At 39.9% G+C, this 27356-nt stretch overlaps 1 long non-coding RNA gene across 1 annotated transcript in view; it reads left to right on the top strand.

The window, feature by feature from the left end:
• The window catches only part of LOC140710564 (uncharacterized), a 69091-nt gene extending 46485 nt beyond the window's left edge, over positions 1 to 22606 (top strand). Inside the window, exons 2-4 of the long non-coding RNA XR_012091636.1 lie at positions 4727 to 4829; positions 18798 to 19242; positions 19314 to 22606. This is a non-coding gene — a long non-coding RNA (uncharacterized lncRNA). The remainder of the gene's footprint in view (positions 1 to 4726; positions 4830 to 18797; positions 19243 to 19313) is intronic.
• The last annotated feature ends 4750 nt before the right edge of the window (positions 22607 to 27356 follow it).

Raw genomic sequence — 27356 nt, 5'->3', positions numbered from 1 at the left:
TACATTCTGTTACAGAGATGAATACTGGTTGGTGGCATAAATGAATATTGTCTGTATTGCATTTCTCCAATCTTAGAATAGCATTATGAAAGGATCAATCATTTTGTCATTATGGTCTTCTTTGGCTCCAATCCAGCTTATTGGATTCCTTTAGTTTCAAGTAACAGTAAAATGAATTGCCTCTTGTATTGAAAAGGAAAATACCATGTTTGGGACAGAATTGAGATTTTATGACTTAGATAAAAATGAACCCACTGAAAATATAGGCTTCTTATCCATGGGCCAGTGAATTATATGTGAATAAAGTCTGTTCCTTTTCCTTATTGAGGACTGATACTATGTCATTGGAATTTGGTTTTTGAAGATGAAGATTAGCATTTTGATTCAGATATTTCTTGTGTTTTGGAAGGAGGCAATAAAAAAGATAATCTATTCTAATATCTTTGATTTATAATAGAGAAACCAAGGTCCAAGTTCAGCCCTTAAAATGGCTTTTGTGTATGCGTTATCAAGCCCTACAGTTTCTCCTTTAACTTGATCTAACAGTCACAATTATAGGCTCCTGAAGTTTTAAAACTAGTTTGGAACTTGCTGATTATCTGGTCATATTTATTTTACAGATGAAAAAACCTAAGAGGTAAGTGGTTGTTCAAGGTCACATGGAGAATTACTGGAAGATTTGAGAGTAATAGTCAACTGCTCTAGGACTTTTCCAGAGTATCTCATTTCCTCTCTCTTTTTGTTTTTTCAATCAATCAAACAAGCAAGCAAGCAACCACCTGTGTTTGAAGCTTCTCCACTGTGCTAGCACTATAAAGTAATATGGACAAATGAGGCAGAGAAATAAAATACTGTCCTTTTCATGGAAGAACTTAACACTCTTAGGAGACAAGATGTCTTAGGGAACAACCCAAGAAGAAACTGAGAGACAATAACATCCTATGTTCTTGCGTCCCTCCATCCCCCATTTAGTCACCTGCCTCTATGCCCTAAGAAGTCTCTGCTCTCATCTCAGCTTTAGCCTTTATGTCACAGAATGGCAGTTGTTCACTTAACTTTTCTGGTTTTCATTTTTGTTTTTATTTCTTTGCCACTTGGCAAGTCAGTGCCTCACAATTTTCTACTCACAAACTTCAGGATTTGAAGCTACTAAAAATATCAAAATGTCAGAAATTCAGAACACTTTAGCGTAAAGAAGTAAAGAAACAGCTTACACAACTCAATACATTCTAAAACACTTCTCCCATCCTGGCCTCTCTCCTACCCTTTCCTTCTGTCTTAAATTTGTAATGACATTTTAATTTAAAAGTTGATAAAAATTATCCAGGAACATTCAATATTTGTAGATGGGGGCTGCATTTTTACTCAGATGGAACCTCCCAGCTTGAATGATTCATTTGTGGGAGTTGTACACAAGAGTTGCTTGCAAAGAGAATCTTATGAGTAAATGATAAGTGAAGTCATCCTTTTCAGAAAATAAGAAGAGTTATAACTAGGGTGGAGAAGCACCTGCCCTCATCTCAAGAAGGGCCCTTATGCATGGCCACAGAAGAGTGAGGCCATAGCCTATGATTTTGGCAGTGATCATGCCCTCCCTGGGCATAGCAGGAGCCGTTAGGTCAATCCCAGCATTAACTTGACTGTATTTGGATAAAACATGAGAATCGATCTTAAGTACTATTAGCGAGACCTGCCTATATTACCAGTAGCCAATGCAGCAGAAGCAGAAACAGCTGGAAAAAGCTACAAATTGGGGCCATCAGGGGCAGATGTAACTTGGCACTCAGGGCTACAGAACATGTGAGGAGGGGCAGCAACAGCACCTCCTATGATTTTTCTGCAAAGATTGAGGATGGACTCTGAGCTAGTATGTAAGTTTGTTACCCTTGTGATTTTCTTCCATGCTCTTGATTATTTTTTTTTTTTGAGGTTATATGTCCAGGACACTCTTTTCTTCCATAAAAGAATGGAGCAAGAAAAGATGGGGCAGAAAGACGGGAGAATGACTTGTTATTGGGAACATTCTGTCTATAGAAAGAACACTGTGATTGGTTAAAACAAAAGCAGCAGCAATAAAATTACCAAACACCTCTGTGTTCTGGACAGTGTGCTGGACAGAAGGGACATAGAGACAGTGGGACGAAGTCATGTAACTCTATTTGTATATTTATCTTAGCTCTTATATTATAATCATCTACTTACCTGTCTTTCTAAAAAGACTGAGCTCCTCTAAGGCAAGGATACTGTCTTTTCTATCTTTGTGTCTCCAATGTATACTGTATCCTTGCTGGCTATGGAACTTGCTGTGCAAACTGAGACACTTGTGAGAATGAAATGGGTGCTATAAATGATTACTCCTGGGCGATAGACACAAACCAGGACTTTCCCAGGTGAAAGGAAGAAGCACTGTACAGAACATGCATTTTCAAAGATAAATGCACCTTGGGCCAATTCTTTGAACTCAAGGCAAATCTTGAAACAGCCTCTGAGCTAGGCAGCGATTGACAACAGAGGGTAATTTGACTCTTTAGTTTTGTGACAGTTGGGACATCTTACCATTGTGCATTATTGGGTTGTGACTGTGCAGAAACCCAATAAAGAAAATAGGCATGTATGAGACTAGATGTTCCACAGTCATCCAAAGAATGACAAAACCATTTCAAGGGGAACATGATAAGGTCTGTTGGCAAGGATCTTTCTTGGCGTCCTGGGAACTTCTGGGGTGAATGTATGCACTGAGCTCAAATCAGAATATCTGCAGGGAAAAAAAAAAAAAAAAAGAAGCCAGACCAGGAAAGTAACAGGAAATGGATATCGCTGCTGGAGACAATGACTAATTTAAGCAGAGTAGGAGAAAAAATTTTCTTTTCCTTTGTGCCAGTTCCTTTTACACAACTTCAGAACATTCTATGACAACCCAGTGTGCAACCTGGCACTGTCAGAAGAGACCTGGGAAAGAAAGAAAATGCGGTAAGAAATGAAAACAGAATATTGTTGTTGAGAGCCTGGAGACCATTTCCAGAGTTTTTTACTCAGTGGGGAATAAGAAAATAGGAAAAACCTTTAAAAAAAAAAAAAAAAAAAAAAAGAGTAAATGGTAAATTTCTCCCTCATCCCCATCTCTTTTCACTGGAGGCAACAAGGAAAAAAATGAAATTTCACGTTTGTCTGGGATTGTTCCTATGTAGAAAACAAAAAAGAACTCAGTCAGATAAAACAAAACACTTTCCAAGACTCATCATGGAGGAGTGGCCTTAGTATGAAATGATGATGCCCATCAATGGCAGAAAACGTCTTTTCTTTCTACCTCAGGTTTGGCCCAGTGCCCTTTGTTTAAGTCTCTTTTTTCTATCAACAGGAATTGAGTCTGTAGAGACTATATGTAATGGTCTCTCGATGACTTCAGCATTTCTTTTTCTTTTCTTTTCTTTTTTTTTTTTTTAACTTGAAGTTCCAGGTTACACGTGCAGAACGTGGAACTTTGTTATATACATGTGCCATGGTGGTTTGCTGCACCTATTAATCCATCCTCTAGGTTCCCTCCCCTCGCCCCCACCCCCAATGGGCCCTAGTGTGTGTTGTTCCCCTCCCTGTGTCCATGTATTTTCATTGTTCAGCTCCCATTTAAGAGTGAGAACATGTGGTGTTTGGTTTTCTGTTCCTGTGTTAGTTTGCTGAGGCTGATGGCTTCCAGCTTCATCCGTGTCCCCACAAAGGACATGATCTCATTTCTTTTTATGGCTGCATAGTATTCTATGGTGTATATGTACCACAGTTTCCTTATCCAGTCTAACGTTAATGGGCATTTGCGTTGGTTCCCTGTCTTTGCTATTGTAAATAGTGCTGCAATAAACATATGTGTGTATGTATCTTTATAGTACAATGATTTATATTCAGCATTTCAAACAGCATATTTGAAGTAGACATGTGAGAGTTTCCAAGAGACCACTCATTTATTACAAATAAAAAAAAACGGGGGGGGGACAGTTTGAATGTCTTTTCTTTTTTGTAAAGGAATAGTAGTTCACTCCAGTTCAGTGCTGGACACCCAAGGGTATGCTCAGAGGGTTACAGTTTCTGCTCCCACAATGGTACTGTGGCTTGCACTGGCAAAGATTGAAGGTGAGCACATCTTGTTCTCATGCTTTTTTTCTTGGTTGCCTTCTCTTCTCTCTGCTTGATTAAACACGTGAGCTTGTAGCCTTTCCAAGAATAGTACACATCAGTCTCTTCCCTTCCTCCCATGCTTCTTGCTGGGACTATGGTATGTACATCCTTGGCTTGCTAGGCAATTCTACTCTGTGTGTGTGTGTGTGTATGTGTGTGTGTGTGTGTGTTATGTGGATGTTTTGTGCATACAAGTATGTGGTGCATATATGCACATGTGTGTCCCATACATGCTATGTGTGTTGTCTAGTGGGTGGATGTATATTGTATGTGTGTTTTACCTGTACTGGATGTGCTGTGTATGTAATGTGTGTCTGATGTGCATATGATGCATTGTATACATGGTTTATGCATGTTGTATGTGTGTAATATGCATGTGTTGTATATGTGTTTGCATGTTGTGTTGTGTATGTTGTGTGCTCAATGTGTGTGTAATGCATATGTTGTATGTGTGTTTTGTGTGTATTGTGTGTATATGCATCATTGGAAATGTTGAACTACTTTCTTATGTTCATCCCTTTTGTTGGACGTGCTGTAGCTTACCAATGTCTCTTTTCAGCTTTGGGCTTCTGGAACCACATTTCTTCAGCTATCTCTGAGTAGTGCACAAGATGTCAGGACTCCAGATTCACCATTCCTCTGCAAACAACTGCTGACTTTCTGTAAGTTTATCAGCCATTTTGCATGCACAACGCTCTCCCTGTAGGCTTCATCCTCTCCCGGTTATCACTCACCAGTCTGCACTTTCTCATGGGGTTGTCAACTAATTCTCTCTGCATGCTCCTCCCTTCCCACTCATTCCTTAAACCGCAGTGATGCAGCCTTCCTCTGCCACGACTCCACTGAAGATGGCCTCCCTGTGGTTAATGAAGAAGTTACTGCCAAATTCACTGGACATTTTTTAATCCTTATATTATAAAAATCAAACTATTGTAAGCATCGTCAAACTCTTCCTCCTATTTGAAATTCCTCTTGCTGAATTTGGCAGTGGCATGTAGCAATTTCTCAAATAATGCTGTTTAATTCAACAATGTTTCATTATAAGGTTTATGAAAAAAATTTGATGCCCAGCTGGGGCCACTGTCTGTATGGAGTTTGCAAGTCCTCCCCACGTCTGTGTCTGCATGTGTTTTCTCTGAGTACTCCAGTTTCTTCCACACGTCAAAACTGTGCACATTAGGTTTGTTGGTGTGTCTCAGTGGTCCCAGTCGGAAGGAGTGTGGATGTGGGCGTGAGTGTGCACTGTGATGGGACGGCATCCTGGCCAGGGTTGGGTCCCACTTGGCTCCTGAGCTGTTGGGACAGGCTGCAGCCACCCAAGACCCTGTACTAGAATAAATGAGTAAATCATTATCTAACTTGATTTATTAATCTTTCTTCAATACATGCATATCTCATATTTATGTCAACGTTTAATATTAGAAGTGTTTGGAGTTTCCATTTAGAAGTATAGTGATGTTTTTCTGACCAGAATATGGAGTAAAAACTTAAGTCTTGTTAATATCAATTAGACTGTGGTAAAATTGGTTTTGTCACACATCGTTTTGTTTGGAGTTGCCATTTCCAAAAGTCTAACGTTAAGTGAGATCTTACTTCACTGTCACACTCCCCTTGCTTCTCTAGCAGTTCCTGAATCTTCTCCATCTCATTCTCTTCTTCAGTCCATTTTTAAAATATTAGTCCCAAGTATTCCATTGTAGTCTCCATATTTCAGTCTATACATTTTCCCTGATTGACCACATTCACACACTCAGTCTCATTTTCCTCCTCATGAATGACCCACAAGTGTCCAGGCTCAGCCAAGACCCTTCCAGGTGCAGACCTGAGTTCTGCCTGCCTGCAGGACAACTCCCTCTGGTATATCAGCAAGTAACCCCCCAGGATCTGCTCAGAGCCCATGAGTCCTCCTTTGTCTGTCATTGGCATCAGTAAGTCTGTGGTCACTCAGGCCAGAAACCCAAGAGAGTCGCTTACCTTCTGGGAAGTGAGAATCCTATTTTCCTCAGAGGGTTGTTGTGGGACTAAAATGAGATAAGCAATACAAGTAAATTTAATATATTACCTAGCTTTTAGTAAGTATCCAGAATATGATTTTTCTTTCTTTTTCTCTCTTAAAACATTATCAATGAAGTTCATTGAGTTAGAGATTAGTTACAGATGGGAGTTTTCAGACATGACTTCAGTAAACAATCAAACAAAATTACAATATTTAAACAACAAATCATGAACAAGGACTGTCTCTGCAGCACATGAATTCACAAAGCGATTCTACAACACCTCCATTATTGATGCCTAGAAATCTGTGGGACTGGAGGACAGGAATTGTATTGTCTACTTTGTAGAAAAGGAAACTGTGCTTCTGATGGATTCAGTGACTTCACCAAAGTCACCCAGCAGGCCAGTGGCAGAGCTGGGAGAGAAATAATCAGAAAGATCAGAATCCAGTTTAAAGAGGGTATTCACATAAAAAGCTGGGAATGGCCACCTGGAAAACACAGACATCAGAGAAGTGAAGTCAGTTCTTTGAAGTTAAAAGTTAAGATTTTGCCTATGAAGGAAGAAAACAAACAAAAAAATTTAACAGGATTACAACATTTTCTATACAAGGCTGGTTTATGAGTTACAACAATTTAATTAGTTAGTTTTTCTTTTCTGTACAACCAGTTTTCATTTCCTTTCCAATTTAAAAGAGTATGTTTAACCCTCCAGTAGACCAGAGGTCCCCAAGACCTGGGCTACAGACCAGTGATCCTGGACCACTCAGCAGAAGGTGAGAGTGGGCAAGCATTACCCCCTGAGCTCTGCCTCCTGTCAGATCAGCGGTGGCATTAGATTCTCATAGGAGTACGAGCCCTACTGTGAACTGTGCATGTGAGGGACCTATGTTGCATACTTCTTGTGGAACAGTTTCATCTCGAAACCATCCCTCCCACTCTACCCCTGCCCATGAAAAAATTATCTTTTGTGAAACTCATCCCTAGTGTCAAAAAGGTTGGGACGGCTAGATTAGATAATTTGACAGCCGTGGTCTTCATGTGAGAGAGGTAAGAGGGAAGTTACTGTATACCAAAAATCAACAATAAGAGGGTAGGGGGTCTTCCCTTCCCTGGTGCCCTTTAGTCATTTACATTTTACAAAACACTATAGGTGAGGGAGGAGGCTAATCCATAGTAAGAAAAACAAAGTTTACAGCTGCCTATGTTGCAGCTGCCTATCACCTGACTCAGGCCCTGTGATCTTATTCCTTTAAGGCTCAAAATAATTTCAAGTTCCAGCAGCTTAGAGTTGGAATTACTTATTTTTACTCCTCCCAAGTGTGTGTTCCTTTTGTTTCTTGTGGCCTGCTAATAATCAGGTAGGTAGTGTCTCTCTACCAAGGTAGATATTACCCAGTTGGACAGATTGACAGGTCACCATCCATCTCTGAGTTCAGTGGAGGGGGCAGTGGCTGAATTAAGAGGGTCTAATCACCATAAAAGTCATTGGTGAGGTTGAAGCTTATGATAGTTTTTAAGATAGGGATATAGATTTGGGGAGAGAAGTGTAAGGGGTTTGCTAAGCCTGTGACGTGACACATAGAATGAGATAGATGAAGGAGTAGCTTCAGGAATATAAATCTGCCAGACACATGATGTAGATTATTTTGCCTGTCTATGGGTGATCATTTCTGGAAGAGTGAGTACAATGCAGTGCCAGGTGCCACGGCAATTCAAAAAAACTAACTAAGCTCACCATTTTATAGTCAGTGTAGTGGAATCATATACACGATCTGATGTGGACCTTGCAATCACCCTTTGATGTTTTAGTTATTATTATTATTATTATTCCTCCTCTATAGGCCAGGAAAGTGCAAATCTCAGAGTAGAGAATTTGTAAAAGGTCTTGTTCCAAGGTCAACTAGCAGAGAGACAATAGACAAAAATCTAAGGCTATAGACCTAAAATCTCTTTAACTTGTTTACTATGCTACATCTGGGTCTTAACCTTTGCTCTCATCTTGGGCAGAGGCCTGAACGTAGGCCTCTCACAAATGTAGATACTAATAACCACTCTACCTACCCCATGCCATTGTTTGTGAAATCCAGATTGATGATGTACATGGAAGGGCTCTGTAGAATCCAATGTAATATTATAGACCTGGAGAGTATTGGTATCAATGAGTTTCCATTTCTGCTGCCTTTCTGCTCCATGACTTTCAGCTTTATCTCACGGAGGGAGGTACCATTTTCTTTGCTGGCAATACAAGGCTGGTCAAATCAATGAGCCGAGCCTTCCTCAGCCATCAGGACAATGTGTGTTCCATTCCTGCACAGGAGGCTCTGGACTGTTTGCAGTGCTGCCCTCGTACCATGGATGTCAGAATGTCAGTATGAGATGCCAGATCTCACAGGGTAAGCTCCTCTTTCTGCAAAGGAGCGGACACAGGACTGCAGTGGTGAAGTACAACATGCCCAAGGTCACACAGATGGTTAATGGAAAAGCCATTTCTAATAAACCATCTGTGATTTTCTTTTTGAGACCTTTAGCCTCTCTTTAGGCCCTTTCTATCCACATCACTGTATTCAAACAAAGAAAATAAAAGGCCTTCTCAGCCCCCATGTTCTACTTTCTGCCTTGTGGTCTAGTTCCAGGAAGTGGGTGGTGGGGAGGGAACACAAATTAATCCTACTACTTTTTGGGAGAGTGAGCTGGCTAAGAGGTGATTTTGTTTTGTTGGTATCAGCACTTTAGCAAATGTAACAGGCTTCTGATTGTTTCTGTGAAAGAAGAAGACTAACGGGAGGAAAAAGAAAAGAGGTGAGCAACAAGGTGCTGATGCTTTAAAGGAATAGGTGAAAGTGACAACAGCAATAATAACAATGGTAACTAACATTTGCTGAGCACTCAGTGTGTGCCTAGATGTGTGCTTACAACATTTTAATTAATCTTTGTGAAAATACTATGAGGCAGTTATTATTGTTATATTTACACACACACACACACACACACAAAGGCTAAGTCTACGTGAGGTTCAGTGACTTTGGATAGCATGACAAAATAGTAAAAGGATAGGTGGAACGTGAACTCTGACCATCCAGTGGCAGAGGTTTTATGCCAGGGCATTATGCCACATTGAGGGTAAGACAGTGAGAAGCATTCCTGTTGGGGTGCCAGGATTTTCAGATGACCAAGATATCCATGCTGTCTGGATAGTCTACCCCTAACAGGTAGTACACTCCCCCAGGGTACTACTAACAAGTACTACAGATACTACCTGTTAGGGATAAAGGTAGCCTTATAGAGAATGATTCAGAGGCCTCAGTCATGTGCTCATTCATTCACTTTTTTTTTTTTTTCCTGTTCAACAGGTGTTATCCTATTGGGTTAGAGATTTTAAGCAAGTGAAATAGTGCCCCCACCTATACTTGACATTTCTTGTTCTTTGGCCTTTGGTGTGGCAGGCAGAATTCTAAGATGACCTCATTGACTCTCACCCTTTTCTTATTCTCTCCCCTTAGAGTATGAGTAGAACCTGAAAATGTGATGAATGTGAGACTAGAGAGTGAACAGAGTTGCTTCTGAGTATGCTTAAGATTCTTGATTGTGAAAAGATGGGTAGAGAAAGGGTGATCGCTGGGAGTGGGGACACCAGATACATGATATGTCTAGAGATACAGAAGAGAGAAGGAATTTCGTGAAACAAAATCCCATAAAAATAGCAGATGAGGTGGTTAACATGGGATGGGAGTAAAGAAGAGATTACCCATGAACAGAAGTCTTACTGCCTTGTTCTAATAAGTAGGAGTGAAACGAGGGAGAATCTCATCTGCCTAAAGAGAATGGGACATTGTAAGCTTTGTAATAAAATCTGAGGGTTTAATGTTGATGCACATATTCATATACCTGCCACTCATTAGCCTCTAATGTAACCTTAACTTGATGGTATGTGCCTAGTAGACATTCAAATTCCTCAAAGTATTACAGTTTCTGGGTTTTTTTTCTAGGCATCTTGTAAAATTGTACTTCTCTCTTCCCTTGCAGTTAGGCATGGCTGTAGGAGTTGCTTTACCAACCACTTTCGGGAAAACACCTTAGAACTAGTTCTCAATCGCTATCTTGTCTTCTCTGCCACAACAATCTGCAGTTATTTTGAGTGGGCTGTTCTGCCAACCTGAGCACTGAAAAGAGAAACAGTACAACTTCTAGTTTATCCATAATGAGCATTTCACAAGAGTAAGAAACACACATTTCTTGTTTTAATGTATTGGGAATTGATTGTTACTGTAGCATGATCTAGATCATCCTGACAAAAGCAACACACAAGGAAAAAACACTTGGCTCCCCATTATTGAGATATTCCCCAAATGTATGAATGACACCATGCCATGTGCCAAGGACCATTAGAGCAACAACCAAAAATGGCAACACGACAACAGGAGCAGCAGCAGCAAACACAATTGTGTCTCCATGCGTAGCCCTCTGGGCTTCCATGGCAATTATAGTCACTGGGAGGATTGCACTGACTTTTCTAAGAATTCACTGCTCTCTCAAAGCAGGGACTCTATATCCACATTTCCCATATCATTTCTCCACAGCTTGTCCTTAGGGTGAAAGAACAAGGGCTTTTATAACACATTCCGTTGGCTGGGTTTATGATGCTCTGCCTCACTCCCTCTGCCCCGAAGTAAAGCTGAATTATAAAATAGGGCCGGTCTTATCTTGGGCAGCCATGCAACAATGGTTTCTGGAGGTGAGTGTTGAAATATGTCTTGGGGCTTTGGGAAATGTTTTCAATTCAACATTCTGTGATCCTTGTCCAAAGATCCTTGATAGCATCCTTTAGGCGTCACTGAATACAATCAGCACACACACAAAAAAAACAAAACAAAATCTTTGCATTCAGATGCCTTAAACTAACAAGTAAAGAAGCAAATATCTAGAAAATATTTTGTAGACTAAGTAAAAATATGACTATAATTACATGTATATATATAAATAGTAATAATGTAGTCATGTACATTCATAGATAGTCATATATATTAGGGTTCAGAGTCTTTGAGAAGAATATTGCCCAGGTGTCAGAAGATTTGGGTTTTAGTCCAAGCTTATCATTAAACAAGAAACCTAAAACAAATGGCTTTCCTTACATTTCCAATTTATACAGTAAAAACATTGAATATATAAACTAATTGTTCTCTGAGGGCTCTTAAAACTCTGATATTCTAGGATTTTATGTATTATTATGCCACAGCCTCATCTAATCATAGTAACAATAGCTAACATTTCAGTTCCAACAACTATGGAGGATTGTTGGCAAAGATAGTGACAATTATTCCTTTCCCTTTGCCGTATGAACTTATAGTTCTATCAAGTGGTAGAGTCTAGGCTGGCCTTGTGGTTTTCTTTGACTAATAAAATAAGGCAGAAGTGGTGTTGTGCCAGTTAGAAGCCTAGGTGTCAAGAGTCTTGCATGCTTCCTCTTTTTCTTTTGGAATACTGCTGCTACCTTATGGACAAGTTCAAGGTAGGCTACTGAAAGATCTGAGACATGTGGCCCATGCAAATTCTATCACCCCAACCAACAGTTACCCATCTGCCAGAAAATGTGAATGAGACCACCTAGAGAAACCAACCCCCAGCCAATCCACCAGCTGACCTCAGACTCCTGAGCCAGTCCCGCTGAGATCTACCAATACTAGTTCAGATCAGCAGAGCCATCCAGATTACCTGTAGACTCATAAGCAAAAAGACATTGTTGTTTTAAGCCACTAAGTTTGAGGGTTGTTTGTTACATAGATGTAGTAATAGATAATTTATGCAACATGTCAAAAATTAACTCATTTGATCCTTACAACAAACCAATAAAGAGGTATTATTATTATTATTATTATTATTACTATTCTACTCATTCTACAGAGGCAATTTACTTGCCCTACTAGTGAGCAGATGAGCTGGAATTTTAACTCAGGTTGTCCTGCTCTAGAACCTCCATTTTTCCTATGATAAACACAAACTAGTAAATAATTTCTGCTAATTGTAAGAAATATCTGCCACCCATATACGTCTGTCTGCCAACCCACACTTCCACGTTAAAGTGAAATAAAACACATATAAACATTTCACAGTTTACGTTCACATTACACATCTTCATCCACTTTGTCTTTCAGTTATGGATGCCAATAATAATTTCACTTATTATCTCCAAAGACAGTCTTTACAAATCTCCCTCACTTTCATTTATTTCAAAAAAGTTATTGAGAAAGAGCAGTAGAAATAAACTCCTTCCCACCCAGAGAAGTTTTTTTTCTACAGATCTGGAATCTGAGGAGTCACACTTTCAATGGAACACCCCTTCACTTACCCTCACCTAATTAAATGTTGCTCTTCTTAAGGATGTTTCATAGACATTTCCACCAACTGCTGCTAATGGCAGAGACAAGGAAGAGACTATTTTAGTGGGTGTTTCTGACCACAGCCCAAAGTGATCCCTTGGGTATGTTGCATTGCATAACAGATTACCACAATAACAAACCTATATTATCTCATCGTTTCCATGGGGCTGAAATCCAGGTACACCTTATCTGGGGTCAGTGGATCTCTTACAATCAAAGGGTCAGCCAGGGTTGCAATCATTTCAAGACTCAAATACGGAAGAATATGCTTGCAAGTTCATGCATCTAGTCATTGGCAGGGTTCAGTCCTTGTGGGTGGTCTGACTGAGGGCTTTAGTTCTTTGCTGGCTGTTTCTGACCAGGTGGTCATCTCAGTAGGGCAGTTGACAACATGAAAACTGGCTTCATCAGTGGGATTAAATGAGAGGAGAGAGAGAGAGAGAGTTTCTAGTTTTTTCTAACCCCAACTTGTAAATTTATTTCTATTAATTTTGCTGTATTCTATTATATTCCCTTTTAAAAAATATATATACATTCATGGGGTGTAAGTGCAATTTGGTACATTGATATATTTCATTGTGGTGAAGTCAAGGCTTGCACTGGAGCAATGCACATTGAACTCACCAAGTGACCTCCCATCATGACCCCGCTCCCACCCCAGCACCCCTCTAGGTTTTTATTGTCCATCATTTTACTCTTTGTTTCCTTGTTTACACATTCTTTACCTCCCACTTACAAGCAAGAATATTTGGTATTTTTCTTTCTGTGTCAGAGTTGTTTCACTTAAGATAATGGCCTTCAGTTCCATGCATGTTGCTGTAAAAGACATTCTTTTTTATGAATGAATAGTATTTCACTGTGTATATATATACCTCATTTAATCTAATTTTCCATTGTTGTATACTTAGGTTGATTCTGTATCTTTGTTATTGTGAATTGTGCTAAGAAAAATATACCAGTGCAGGTATCTTTTTATGATTTTTTCCTGCCTTTGGATGGATATTCAGTAGTAGAATTGCTAGATTCTATGGTAGTTCTATTTTTAGTTGTTTAGGAACTAGCCATGCTATTTTCCATAGAGATTGTACTAATTTACATTCCCACCAACAGTGTATAAGAGCTCCTTTTTCTCCAAAATTTTGACAAATCTGTTATTTTTTTGTCTTTTTAGTAATAGCCATTCTGATTTGTGTAAAATGGTATCTCATTGTGATTTTAATTTGCATTTCTCAGATAATTAGTGATGTTGAACATCTTTTCGTATGCTTGTTGGCCATTTGTATTCTTTAAAAAAGTGTATATTAATGTCTTTAGCCCACTTTTAATGAGATTACTTGGGGTTTTTTGTTGAGTTGTTTGAGTTTTTTGTAAATTCTGGATGTTAGACCTATATTAGTCCATTCTCACATTTCTATAAAGAAATACCTGAGACTGGGTAATTTATAAAGCAAAGAGGTTTAATGAGTTCACGGTTTGGCAGCTGTAAAGGAAGCACTATGCTGGCATCTGCTTGGCTTCTGGGGTGACCTCAAGAAACTTTCAAACATGGCTGGATCAGAAGGAAGAGACAGAGGGGGGTGTTACACACTTTAAAAATGACAAGATCTCATGATAACTCACTCACTATCATGAGGACAGTACAAAGGGGATGGTATTAAACCATTCATGAGAAACCATCTCCATGAACAAATCACCTTCCATCAGGCCCCACCTCCAATTTTGGGGATTACACTGTGACATGAGATTTGGGTGAGACACAGGTCCAAACCATATCAAGACCCTCGTTGTATGTATAGATTGCAAATATTTTCTCCCATCCTGCAGGTTGTCTGTTCACTCTACTAATTATTTCTTTTTCTGTGAGTAGGGTTAGCATATACTCAAGGGATGGGAAATGCAAAAGGATGTATATGCCAGGAGGTATAAATCATTGAGGACCATCTTAGAAGTCTGTCTATTATACCTTGCAAGCTAGATACGTCTTTGAAGCTTTGTGTTTCATCTTTAAAATGTATGAATATTTCCATTATATGCAAAAGTCATTATGTCTACATTTATTTTAACAGAAGGATAGTATCTGAATTATTTATTATCAGGAGATGACACCTATTTTCTATTCTGTGACTTTCAGTATGACAGTTTGCAGGCATAAGCTCTGTTTGGAGAAGCATTGCCTGGGTCATTTTCTTATCTTTTCAATTCAAATCAATCTTGTCATTTGTATAAAGGAGAAAAGTAAGACCCAAATGGGACAGTGAAGGTCACCACTCTCCAAGGCAATGACAAAGTTGAAACTATATCCTGGGACTCTGGGGTTGGGGCCAGAATAGTTCTTTCAAGACCTTGCTTTAGTTGTGTCTCAAGCACACCTACTAGCATTTAGCACATACTTAATTTGACTTTTCCTAACCGTGCATGGCACGTGTGCCTTGTTCTCCCTGTGATGCTGTAAGGTGTTAAACTCAAGAACCAAGTCACATTTGTTCCTGGCACATTGATAGTCACATAAGACATGTTCAGGGTCCATTCCATTTATTCTTTTTTTCTTAATGTGGGAAGTCTTGATAATCAGGATTCTGTTATCTGTCAGAAAACTTTTTTTTTAATTAAAATATCTTAGGGTAATCGCTCACTCTCCCCTCATGGCTTTTCTCAGGCCCTCATTTTGCTCTCCTGATTCATGATGACAAACTGCAAACAAGTCCTCTGACTCCAAGTTCTTCTTTATTTCTATACATTCTCCTCCCTTTAGATTCTATAGGGTTTTGAAAGCAGATCTCTTTTTCCTGCTAAAAACCCACCAGTCCTCACATTTTCTTCAAATATATATCCAATTCCTTAGGTAGACCAAGTAGGGTCTTCATGTCAGGACCCTGGCTTAGCCTACAATTTCATCTCATCCCTCCCTTTGACATCGGTCCTACTCTTCATCCAAACCATACTCCTTAGATGTTCCCTAAAAGGCAGAGTTGTTTGTGCCTCCATGCCAATATCCATGTTGTGTCCTCAGCTTTGAATCACCTTTCCTTAAGCCTCTTCTCTCTCTTACTCATTCTTCAAGATTTATTTTAAGCATATCCAGCATTGGAAGCTTTTTATATGTCCTCCTCTCCCAGTCTGTACTTCCTACGAAAGCTCTAAGACATTCACTTCAGCTATTATCATTCCTCCTCTTTACATCTTCAATATCACACCCAGGCACCAATAACTACAAGATTCACAACAAAAACCACACAGCAATGAGTTTTTTTCACATCATTTACTAAGCTCTTCTGACACATCAAACACTGTACTATGTATAGTGTATGTTATCCTCTTTCTCTTATAGTAACTTTAAGAGATCAGTGTGTATGAGCTTTATGAGTAAAGTTATCTCAGAGAAGTTAAGATACACATGGTCAAAAATAGATCTCGGATGCCAGTCTAGGTCTGTCTTGTGTTCTGTTACTATACTTCTCAGATTTATATTATTGAGGCAAATTATCAGGTAAAACTAAATCAGCATGACCTTTAGGGCATTGTCTCCGCAATACTCTTGTGAATACCCTTGTGATTGATCAAATTTGTGCAACACTTGCTAAAAATCAGCAACCTTTGCTTTTCCTAATTGAATTTGAGAATTAACTTGAAATGGGTCCAGGGGCATGGCTACTGGCAGCATGGTATTGGTATCACACAGAACTGTTCTCCTGCTTGACTCCATAAAGTGCTTTTCATTGCTTTTGAAGCCCTCAATGATCTAGTCCCTGCATCTGGATTTTGGGTATCAGATGTTCACAGCAGTGGTTTTTAACCATTAGCATGAACTTGTAGTGCTTGATAAAATACAGATTACTGAACCCCACCCCCAGGGCTTCTAATTCAGCGTTCCGAGGTGGCCCTGAGAATTTGCATGTCTAACATGTTCCCAGGTGATGTGGGTGCTGCTGGTTTAGGGACCATGGATCATCTATTGAAAATGATGAGTTTACAAAAATTGTCTGGGAATGCTAGGGGAAGGGAAGCTATGGTCACACTCCACAGAATGCTTAGGCTGGTTACTGTTCCACCCACTTAGAGAAGGTAGCAACCACTCTGCATTCCCTCATGACAGCCGGCCTGCTTTCCTAGCAACTGAGAGTGAGATTTTATGGTCATTTTCAGATAATTGGATTCACTGTTTCACATTATTATTAAACAAATCTGGATACATTTCTTCTTAAATAAGATAATAATATCTTTATTGTTTAATCTTTATTGTTTACTTAGGACATCTATTATTTGCAGTCTAATGCATCCCAAGTGACATAGCCCTTTTATATGAGCTTCTAAAAAGCACCATCTCACCCTCCAAGCCCCACTCCCTGGAGGTGTGATTATATCTTTCTTTTTTCCTTCTATAAACTGAAAGAAGGTCTCCCTCTTTTTTTTTTTTTTTTTTTAATGAGACAGAGTCTTGGTTTGTCGGCCAGGCTGGCGTGCAGTGGCGCGATCTCGCTCACTGCAACCTCCGCCTCCCGGGTTCACGCCATTCTCCTGCCTCAGCCTCCCGAATAGCTGGGACTACAGGCACCTGCCATCATGCCCGGCTAATTTTTTGTATTTTTAGTAGAGATGGGATTTCACCGTGTTAGCCAGGATGGTCTCGATCTCCTGACCTTGTGATCCACCCGCCTCGGTCTCCCAAAGTGCTGGGATTACAGGCGTGAGCCACCGCGCCTGGTCAAGGTCTCCTTCTACCTAAGAGTTTTGGTTCAATTTCTTCCAGTCTTGATGTTCTTATTTCATCATCGAATCATTTTAACACGTGTTCCATCAGCCTCCCCCTCTTTATCTTGCCCTCTTTGGCATATAAACATGCTCAAGTTTTCTACTCTTAATGTAAAATGCTGAGGATGCTATTCTTTACCAATTCAACTTTAAGACTAAAGACACATTTTGGCAAAGAGTTTCTTTACAGCCCAGGTGTTGTTGACGTTTCTGAAAAGAGGTGTAGTTATTGTGAAGAGCCCTAGTGAAGCTCCGCAATGAGATTTCAGACATAGCAATATTGACCTGTGTCTCCTGGAAAGAAACAGAAGTGTCAGAGTCGCTAATGTTGGGGAAAGAGAAAGAAACATGCTACTGTTTACATGAGCTGTAGTTTGTAGCTGTACACAGACCACACTTAAAGATATTGCCAGGGACTTCAAGAAGAGGAAGAGAGAGGTCTATGCGTGTTCACTTTCCCACTGTAGAATTTATTCAAGAAAGTCTCACTTTTTTAAATCAGAAAGGTTTTTTTGCTTTAAAAGCAAATACATGAACAAGTAAATACATTTCTTTAGAGTTTGATTGAAGCCAGGCATTGCTTTTACATTTTACAAGTATGGAATGATAAGGTACTTCTTGAAGGAAATGCGATGGAATGTGAATTAAAATTCAATTGCCTTGATCCACTGAGTCATGTCAATCGTAATTCTCATCTCTCTCCCCCTTTCAGAAAGATTTGACAATGCAGTGTCTCCAGTTTTGATGTCCAATTTCAAATTTGCTGCAATACATTCTCAGTCCACAAAGGCAGCACTGACAGCCTTGGGACAATTCAGAAATTATTTCTTAACTGTCGAATTCAGTAGACTTACATCAGTTCCTCATTTCACCTAATTTATCTACTTCATTTGACACTATTGACGTCTCTTCTAGAGAAAACATTATTTGCCCTTTTCTGTTCCTCTTTTCCTTTGGCCTTGAAACTTGTTCTCTTTCTGTTTCCAGTCTTTTCATGCTGTTTCTGACCGTTTCCTATTTATTAAATGTTTGTATTTCACTTGACCTTGTCCCTGGTCTTTTATTACTCTTTCTGAACTTCCTGGGCAATCTTGCCCACTGTGTGGCTTTCACTCCACCAATTAGCTGCCTTCCATTCCTGGATACTTTCTAGGGCAATACTTCCCCCAATGGGGCATTTTGAAAATCTGGGGAGATGCTTTTTTATTATTATGATGAAGGACAGAAGGGGACTACTGGTGTTTAGAGGGCAGGGCTTCGGTAGGCTAGATGTCCTATAATACATTATATAGTCCCTCCCACAAAATAGAGAATTTTCCCATGCCCCACACGATTTTGAATGGCCAATCTGACACTCATGTAAGTAAAAGACCTGATTATAATTGCATGGGCCTAGAACATATGTCTAGTTTTTATAAAATGCCAAAGTATTTTTTTGCTTATTTTTATTATATGCTTGAATTCCAGAAATGTAATGAAGGTACAAATCAGTAAGCAATTGTTGTTTAAGTTTTTCAGAGCTTCACTAGAAGTAGTTGATCCATAAGGCAATATTGGATGTGGTGGTTTCCGGACACCCACCTGTGACACTGCGGTGACCCGTCTCCTGTCTGGCCTGAAGTGGATCTGGACCCCACACAGTCCCCATGTACAGCTGATACCAGGCTGAAATGGATCAGGTGGCTGAGGAACTAAGCCAGTGTCAGGTGGCACACCAGGCTGCCAAAGTAAGAGGCTCTACACATACATGGCCTTTCTTCCCTTCTGATGCGCTTGGGTGAAATATGTGGATATACAACAGATATAGATCACATAGATATGATCAGTGCGGCTGACAGTTTATGAGATCTGACCACCTCAGGCAACACCAAAGGATTCATCAGCAGATGCCAAGATCTTCAGATGCATAGGCTGATGATGAAGAGATGGATGGTCCTCCTTCTCCTCGTCTTTAGGTCAGTCTCTTCTCATTTTGGCTTTTCTACCCAGATCACATCTGTCTCTGACCAGCTTGTCTCTTTGGTAGGTGGAGGCTTGGATGAACACAGTAAGATTATGGAGCAATACTTGAAGCCCAAATGAAGCTCAGGACCCAGAGACTTCTCAAAACTTGTCTTCAATGCTCGAACTCTTCTGCAGTCACCTGTTTCTACTGGAGTTTAGCCAGGTGGGAAGGTGGGGCACAGTAGAGATTGGGAGCTTCATTAAAAAGCGTTTTATCTCATGTCCCTCTCAAGCTTAAAACCCTTTAGCGACTCCTTAGCCTGCTACATAAAATTCAAGTTCTTTATCTTGGCCTTCCACAGTTTCCAGAGCCAGGCAGCGCTCAAATCCTAAATTTACCGCTTAATAACCATGTGACCTTGGGAAAGATCTTTGATCACTATGCCTTGTGTTCTCTTCCAGAAAATGAGAAAACCAATGTTGGACTGTACTGGACAGGATATATGTACCTTATCAGGTCCTCCCTGGCACTCACTGGCCATATGCATAGAGTCTGTGTCTCTTCCTACCACTTTAAAGACATGGATAAAATGCCCTACCACAGGGCATGAGATCTGACATCCCAATTTGCCAGCAGCAAACCTAGAAGTGTGGGAGAGTTAATACTTATGGGGTAAAATTTGACTAATGGAAAATGGGAGACAGCTAACTGCCAGGCAGATAAATTCCCCCTTCTTTCCTTCCTTCCATGAATTGCTGCAAAGTTCCATTTCTCCAAAATAGCACAGTCTATGGGGAGATTTCCAAAGTAACAGGTGGACACAACTGCTGTGCCTCCTCAAGGCTTTTCATGAAGCAGTGCCCAGCCTGGTAATACATCATCTTGTATTACTTCCCGTTATTTCTTCTCTTGCTTCCTCCCTTTCTTCTCACTCCTAATGCCTTGAGTTTTTACCTCCCCAAATAAAACATCAGTATTTAGTTTTTTGGCTCTGTTTTCTAGGTGACTTTGATGGTGGAGGGAAAGGAGAACCTTAGACTAGGGCAGAAAAGAATGAATTCCACTCTAACTTCTCCTCCTCCTCCCACCTTTCTCAGCTATCTGGAGTACCAAGTACCAGATATTAAGGGAGTCTATCCTGCCCTGCTGTCTCCTGAGGTTGAGGGGATAATGACTATCCTGGCAACTCTGCCAGATAGTTTAGACCTCGTTTCCAGGCTGAGTACGCTGTTTTAACCCAGAAAGCTAATACAGAGAAAGGAACTTGGCTATGCTATCAAGTGCAGGGCTGGAATCCCAAACAGGATCAGTCTGCTTCAGTGGTTATCTCTCTCCTTAGAGATAATGTCTTCTGTAGGTGTTTCCTGAACCCACACTGGTGCCAAGCGTGGCCACGTGATGGCTACAGAGAGATGAATCAAATCTGGTTTCTGTGCTCAAGGTACCATCGTGATCTTGGGGCAGAGAGGTCCTCCTAGGTACAGTGGCCATGGACAAGACGAGCCCTAAAGGAAAGAGTCAGAAAGGCCTTCTGAAGGAAATGACCCTTGAGTCCAGTAAGAGAGTGTAGCACCTAGTAATCCCTCAAATGTTGAAATAAACTGAGCAGGTAAGTGAAGAGGAAAGAGGATTCCAGGAAGAGAGCACTGGACCTAGCAACTGTTCAGGAGAGAGTCAGCCTGCAAGTGTCCATTCATTCATTCGGCAGATGTCTTTTGAGCCCACAATACAAGAGCACCAAGGCTATGCGGTCCCACGGTGAAGAGCACCAAAACAACTAAGAAATGTGTCAAGGAATAAAGGCTTCTCAACTAAGTACCTGAGTAAGACCTGAAGGACTCACGGGGGCTGGCCACATCACCCATTTCTTGGACATACGCCCTTGGTCATGCTCTGTGCTGGACACAAGAATTCAGAGGAGCATGAAGGTACCCTTCCTCTATTGTGGAGCAGAAAGATCATGGACAATAATTGTAAATATATTCAGTGCTGCCAAGGAAAAGAGCCAGACCTCAACAGGATCAAACGTATTTGGCTCTCTGGAGAAGCTCCACAGCCTTGGCCATGCCTACTCCTGCCCTCCCACCCCTACCCTGACTTTATCTTGCTTGGCCACCTTTGTCTGTGTCACTAGTAGCCCCAGCATGCTTGGGGTGGATGTCAGATGCCTTCCACCTCTCCAGGTGAGAGGAGTGGATATGATTGAAAGAATAGGGGCAGAAGGGACTAATTTGTGACCTGTTCACTGGCTCCAGAGATTGAAGTCGTGGGTGTCCAAAGTCACTTTCATTTCTACCTGGGCACCAGGTTCCTTCCATGGAGCAGGCTATCTTGAGTTCCATGGGCCAGGGCTGATCTCTGTTCCCCAGCCCGCCTGTCTCACACACAGCTCTGTGGGTAGGGTCCGCAGACCAGATTGCTTATTGTTGGAATGTAAGATGAGAGATCTGGTTGGTGACCTATCATTTTCACTGAGAGATGGACATGGAGAGTACCAAAGTGAGCAAGGGTGTATGATGTGCACTGTGATGGTGGGCAAAAGAGGCTCCTACCCTTGTGGAGGTCACAGTCCAGTGGAGGAGGGATGTTACTAGAAATGTACAAAGTGCTGGGAGGACAAACAGTGGAGACTTGCTGCAATGGGGCCACGGGCTTAGGAAGGCATTTCTTGGAAATTGTGGTTTGAGGTCAGAGTTAAGGAAAACTAAGCAGACAAAGAAGGTGAGATAGTGATTCAAGGAGAAATAAATCTGTCCTTTATCCAGAGATTACCCTGTGTGAGGCAGTGACTAAGCCTTTCCCAATATCACCCAAAGTCCTGCCTCTGCTGTTTCCTGGCTGTGCGGCTTTGGGCAATTTACTTGTCACTCTGTTGCTTCTGATAGCAAAGGGGATGGAGAGATAGACAAGTTGAAGAGAGATAAGGTTGAAGCGTTTCCTTTGGCTGCTATCCGGAGATTGGATTAGAGCAGGGATTTAAGAGACAGGAGGGACTTCAGTGTTTTTGGTGAGAGTCAAGGTGGCTTGGGTCTGATTGTGATAGTGAAGGTAGGGAGAAGTAGAATGTGAAAATTAATGAGATTTTCTTGGTGAGGGAGTGGTCAAGAATGACTCCCAGCTTTCTGGCTTGTGTTATTATAAGTAACACATAAAAAGAATGGATGAACTTCGTTAATTTATTTTCTATTTATTGTGATATCTAGCATACTTGAAAAACATATTTTCTGCATATTCAATTTAAAGAATAATAATACTACTTATTTACTCCTTAAGTCACTTGAGGGAAAAAATTTACCAATACACTTAAATAGCCTTTGAGTCCCCCATTCTTCTCCTCAGGGGTAACTGCAATCCTGAATTTTTGTTAATCTTGTCTTTCCTACTTATTGTTTTTATTCATATATATATATATATTTCTAAATGATATAGTGATTGGTTTTGTATGATTTTGAATTTTACATTTACTCAATTTGGGGTTCATTGAACTTTTTCCAATCCAAAGGTTTATAGTCTTAATAAAATGTGGAAAAAAGTAATAACAATGTTTTGTAATTTGAGTCACCAATTAAACATAACTGCATCAGTTTGCATTCAAAGGGATTCTGCTTATTTACACCAATGTGTTGCATTCTCTTATTTCGAAATGAAAAACAATTTTTAAAAAACCCATTATGCTGAAAATCAAATGCTGTTAAGTTTTTTTACTCCAAACTGTTACATGCTTGCTTCTCTGCACATTGCTAGCCTTAGACAATAGGGGAGGGATGACACATAATTAAAATTAATAAATATTAGAAACCCCTAAATAGCATTCACTAATTGCCAGGCACTATTTTAAGGACCCGGCATATTATAACTCAATCCTCACACTAACCCTAAAGAGATTACTATTGTGCCTGTTTGCATACAGTGCAGAGGTTGAGTTATTTGCCTACAACACAGAGGTTAAGAAGTGTCCCAAGGACAAATAGCTTGTTGGTGAACCAGAGTCTACACTCTTAAATCACCATTTCACATTAACTCTCGGGAAGGCAGCATCATCAGGAAAGAGCTTTGAGTGTGAGAGATTAATGAAATGCGGGAGACGATGAATATTTGCATTCCAGAAAATCCTAGAGAGACACATCACATTAAAGTATGGCCTTTAAAACCAGTTTATGCCAGTTGCAAGTGGACATGTACACTAAGAGCCAGGAAATTAGTAACTATTATGAAAAACTTAAGTCCAAGTTGACAGAGCTTCTTGCCACACAGCCAAGAGCACAGTCTAACATGAAATGTGTCTGGTGCTATGTTTTGCCTACTCCAGGAGTCTCTCCAGGTTCTGTTAATCTGTATATTATCCTTAAATTTTCCCATGACTTGGACTCTCCTTCCTAGTTATTAAGGATTGATAACTTGGCTCCCTGTTTATCTAAAGATGGGTTCGACTTTTCTCGTGGGTTCTACCCAATGGAAGGTCCCTATATTTAACCCACTGTAGTCCGTGGTCCTTGCCTGTCCATCCCAGACTTCCAGGACCCCAGCCAAGTTGCAGATCTTCAGATTTCCTTTTAGCTAAGATGAGACAAAGAATGCCACCAGATTTTCTTCTATATACAACAGAATACAAAGTGCTGGAGTGGGTGTCTCTAAAGATTCTTTCTTGCTCTAATGATGAACACTTTGTTTTTTCTTTTAGTGTGAAAATGGTTCCATAATTTAAGTTAATAGTGTTTATGACAATATGTAATAAATACCATAAAAAGTATAAGTCATTCTGGGTGTGTTAGCTCATTAAAACAAATGCTTGCTAGATTCCGTAGTAAGCTTTAGCAACATGGTGCTAACTCATGTAAATTGCCATGACAAATGTGATTTAGGACCAATAAAGTGTGTACTGACTCATTAATAGTCAAACCCAACATCCCCCTGTTGGTTCCCAAGAAAAGTCAAGTGGAGATCGGTGGAAGAGAAATTGCTGCCTGAATTCTGCCAACCTTCAGGCACTCAGATTAGCATGTGTGATTTGGCGCCTGTCTCTTGTGACTCTGTGCACTTGCTATATCACCCTTGTGTTTTTGATCCTGCAAGGTCTGGAAAAGTCTCATAGCTCAACACATTCTTCCTGCCAGTGCCTGATGTGGAGTCTTTGGATTTATGTAGACTCCCCAGACTCCTTCTGTATCAAAAAAAAAAAAAAAAAAAAAAAAAAAAAAAGCTTTAAGGGGCTCAGAAGGGGGTTCTCAGATTAAACTCCACACAGGTGAGTGGAAATGGAACCAGTCCAAATGGTAAACAAGCATGTCTCCTGCCTCAGAAGCACCCAGGAACTACAGACATAAATATGCAATAAAGCTGCACTGAGGGGAGGCAAGCTCATGTTTTATAATGCATTTCTGTCTTACACAACATCTGAGATTCCAGGAACAGTCCAGATCATGGCTGTTTGGGTTTTGCTAGGAAGAAAGGATCTTTTTTGTTACTTAGTAAAAGTATGATTGGGAGTTACAGGAATGACTGTGGAAGAGGTTGAGTATGTTGAAAAATACCTTTGTTGTTCCTTTTGCTGTCAAGCTTTGCTATTTAATTTCACATTATACAAACCGCTTAAAAACAAAGGATTAAAAGGTTCATTCAACAGAGTCCTATGGTCATGAAGTTCACAGGTCTCTAAACCTCAGTTGTCTGTGGATGGTCTCTAACCTTTTATGCTTTTACAGTTTACAGAGTTGACCTTCTCTATTGCATCCGATGTGGATGATGTGGTTATTGTCTCATATCTGCAAAGCACATTAAAGTTTAATGCACACGTTCATGAGATTTCTTTGATTGAATTCTCACCACTGGGAAAACACTGAGAAAGCATATTTCCCCTTTTACAAGTGAGAAAATATGAGACTCGGGGTAGCTAAGAAAATTGTCCAGTATCTTATAGCAAGTAAGTGACAGACATGGACACTAAATTCATTCCTTCTAATTTTAAAGTCTTATGCTTGACTTACTCCATTAAAGTAAGTGGTGGGAAGAGGGAAGTTTCCTCTTTCCTTTAGTACTTCCACCTCCTGTATCCTCACCTTTTCTTGGAAGTAGATCTTGATGATCAGAATCTGCTCACATTGCCTCTGGCTCATGTAACTTTGTCTTTGCATCAGACAGATACATGCCAAATGACAGTACACAAACAACCAACTTGGATGCCTATTGGATGCAGAATTTACCAGGTATCTGGGAGAATAAAGGATATATAAAATTGAATTAGTCAGTCAAAATAGTTTATCAAGTGCCTATTACATGCTAGACATATGGTATCTGTCTTTTAGAATGTTTGGAGAAAACAGACTTTTATAAATGTATTGATCCACTCATCTTTCCATTCAATCATCAATTAGCTTAAATCGTTTAATTGCTAAATCATATAATATAGTAGCCGCCTCCAAAAACAGATAAATAAAAGAAGAAAATAAAAAAAAACCTCACCAAAGGAAACAAATAAAAATGCTCTGGGCCAAATTTATTCAAACTAAGACTAAAGATTGTCTATTTGAAAGCATATCAGCTCCCTTTACATTTTCTCCATCCCAGTAGGAATCAACTACTCACTCAAGACATTTATATCCACGATGTAATGTTAAGTTTGTATAATGACCAGAGCTAGAATTGCCTTGGTTTATTGGACTGCTTTCCTTGCATGCTTTTCTCCGATATTTCATGCCAATGAGTATAACTTCCCTCCAGTATATTTCAATTTTTCTTTTCATTCCTAAAATGCACAATCTCGACAAACAGGAAAAGCTTTGACAGTAACTCTGAAAGGTTTTTTTTTTTTTTTTTTTTTAAAAAAAAAGCGTTTTAAAATTTACTGTTATTTCCAGGTATAGCTATCAGCCTGTACTAGTATACCTATTTGATATAATTGAATACTTAGAAAAAATAAAATATACTTCATAAAATGCTGGTGTAAAATAAACTGCAGCAAGCAGTTAAAAAAAATCCACCAAAATTTACTAGCATGGAATTTTTAAAAATTTATTCCGTTTTTTATTAGATTTATATTTCAATTTTATGCTTTAATTTCTTATTAAGAGACTGCATAAAAATAAGTATGCAAAGGTCTTAGTTAAACAAATAGTGAACACAACTGTGTGAATGCATTATTGTAAAAATGAAATATTTGCTGAAAATCTAGGAGACAAATAGAAAGAGCTAACATTTACTGAGACCTTACTAATAACCAGACATAAAATACACATGCATTATTAATCCTCTTACCTTCCCAACATTTTTGTTGTTTTGTTTTGAGATGGAGTTTTGCTCTTGTCGCCCAGGCTGGAGTGCAATGGCATGATCTCAGTTCAGTGCAACCTCTGCCTCCCGGCAGTTCTCCTGCCTCAGCCTCCCGAGTAGCTGGGATAACAGGCCCCTGCCCCCACACCCAGCTAATTTTTGTATTTTTAGTAGAGATGGGGTTTCATCATGTTGGCCGGGCTAGTTTCGAACTCCTGACCTCAGATTATCCTCCCACCGTGGCCTCCCAAAGTGCTGGGATTACAGGCGTGAGCCACTGTGCGCAGCCCAACTATTCTTTAAGACAGGCAGCACTGTTACCTCATTTTACAGCCTGACCATTTTGGCATATGGAAATTATGGAATTCCTGCAAGGGCACTGCGCTAGTCCGTGCCAGAGCAGAGATCTGGGAATTCAAAGCCGGCTTGTCTGAATCTGGCTGTTACTATTGTTATCAAGCAGTCTTGGGTCTGTTGAGATTCACCAATCACCTAATTTGGAAAAGGCGCTTTCATTTCCCCTTCCCTTAGCTTCTTTCTTCAACAAAGAATGAAACATTTAGGGACTATTTAAAACACATTAGATACAAAACTAAGCTATTAGCTTCCTTGTATCTACGGAAGTGTTGAAACAGGTTTTTCAAGAAGGAGTGAGTGAAATGTGAGAGTTGATGGGACCCCTACACATGACCAGGTTTAAAGACAAATAGAACAAAGTCAATTATTGGGCACAGAAGCAGCATATCTGTGCTCAAGTTAAATTAAAATAATAAGGGATAGTAGAAAGTAGATGAAGTTTGAATTGAGGTACAGGTGGACTACAAAAGTAGTGTAGAAAGATAAACAGAAAAAAGAAAA

This window comes from Chlorocebus sabaeus, chromosome 27 (assembly GCF_047675955.1).
Source record: "Chlorocebus sabaeus isolate Y175 chromosome 27, mChlSab1.0.hap1, whole genome shotgun sequence".
NCBI classification, from domain to species: Eukaryota; Metazoa; Chordata; class Mammalia; order Primates; family Cercopithecidae; genus Chlorocebus; species Chlorocebus sabaeus.
Note: the sequence above shows the minus strand (reverse complement) of the source record. Positions and strands in the feature narration are given on the sequence as shown.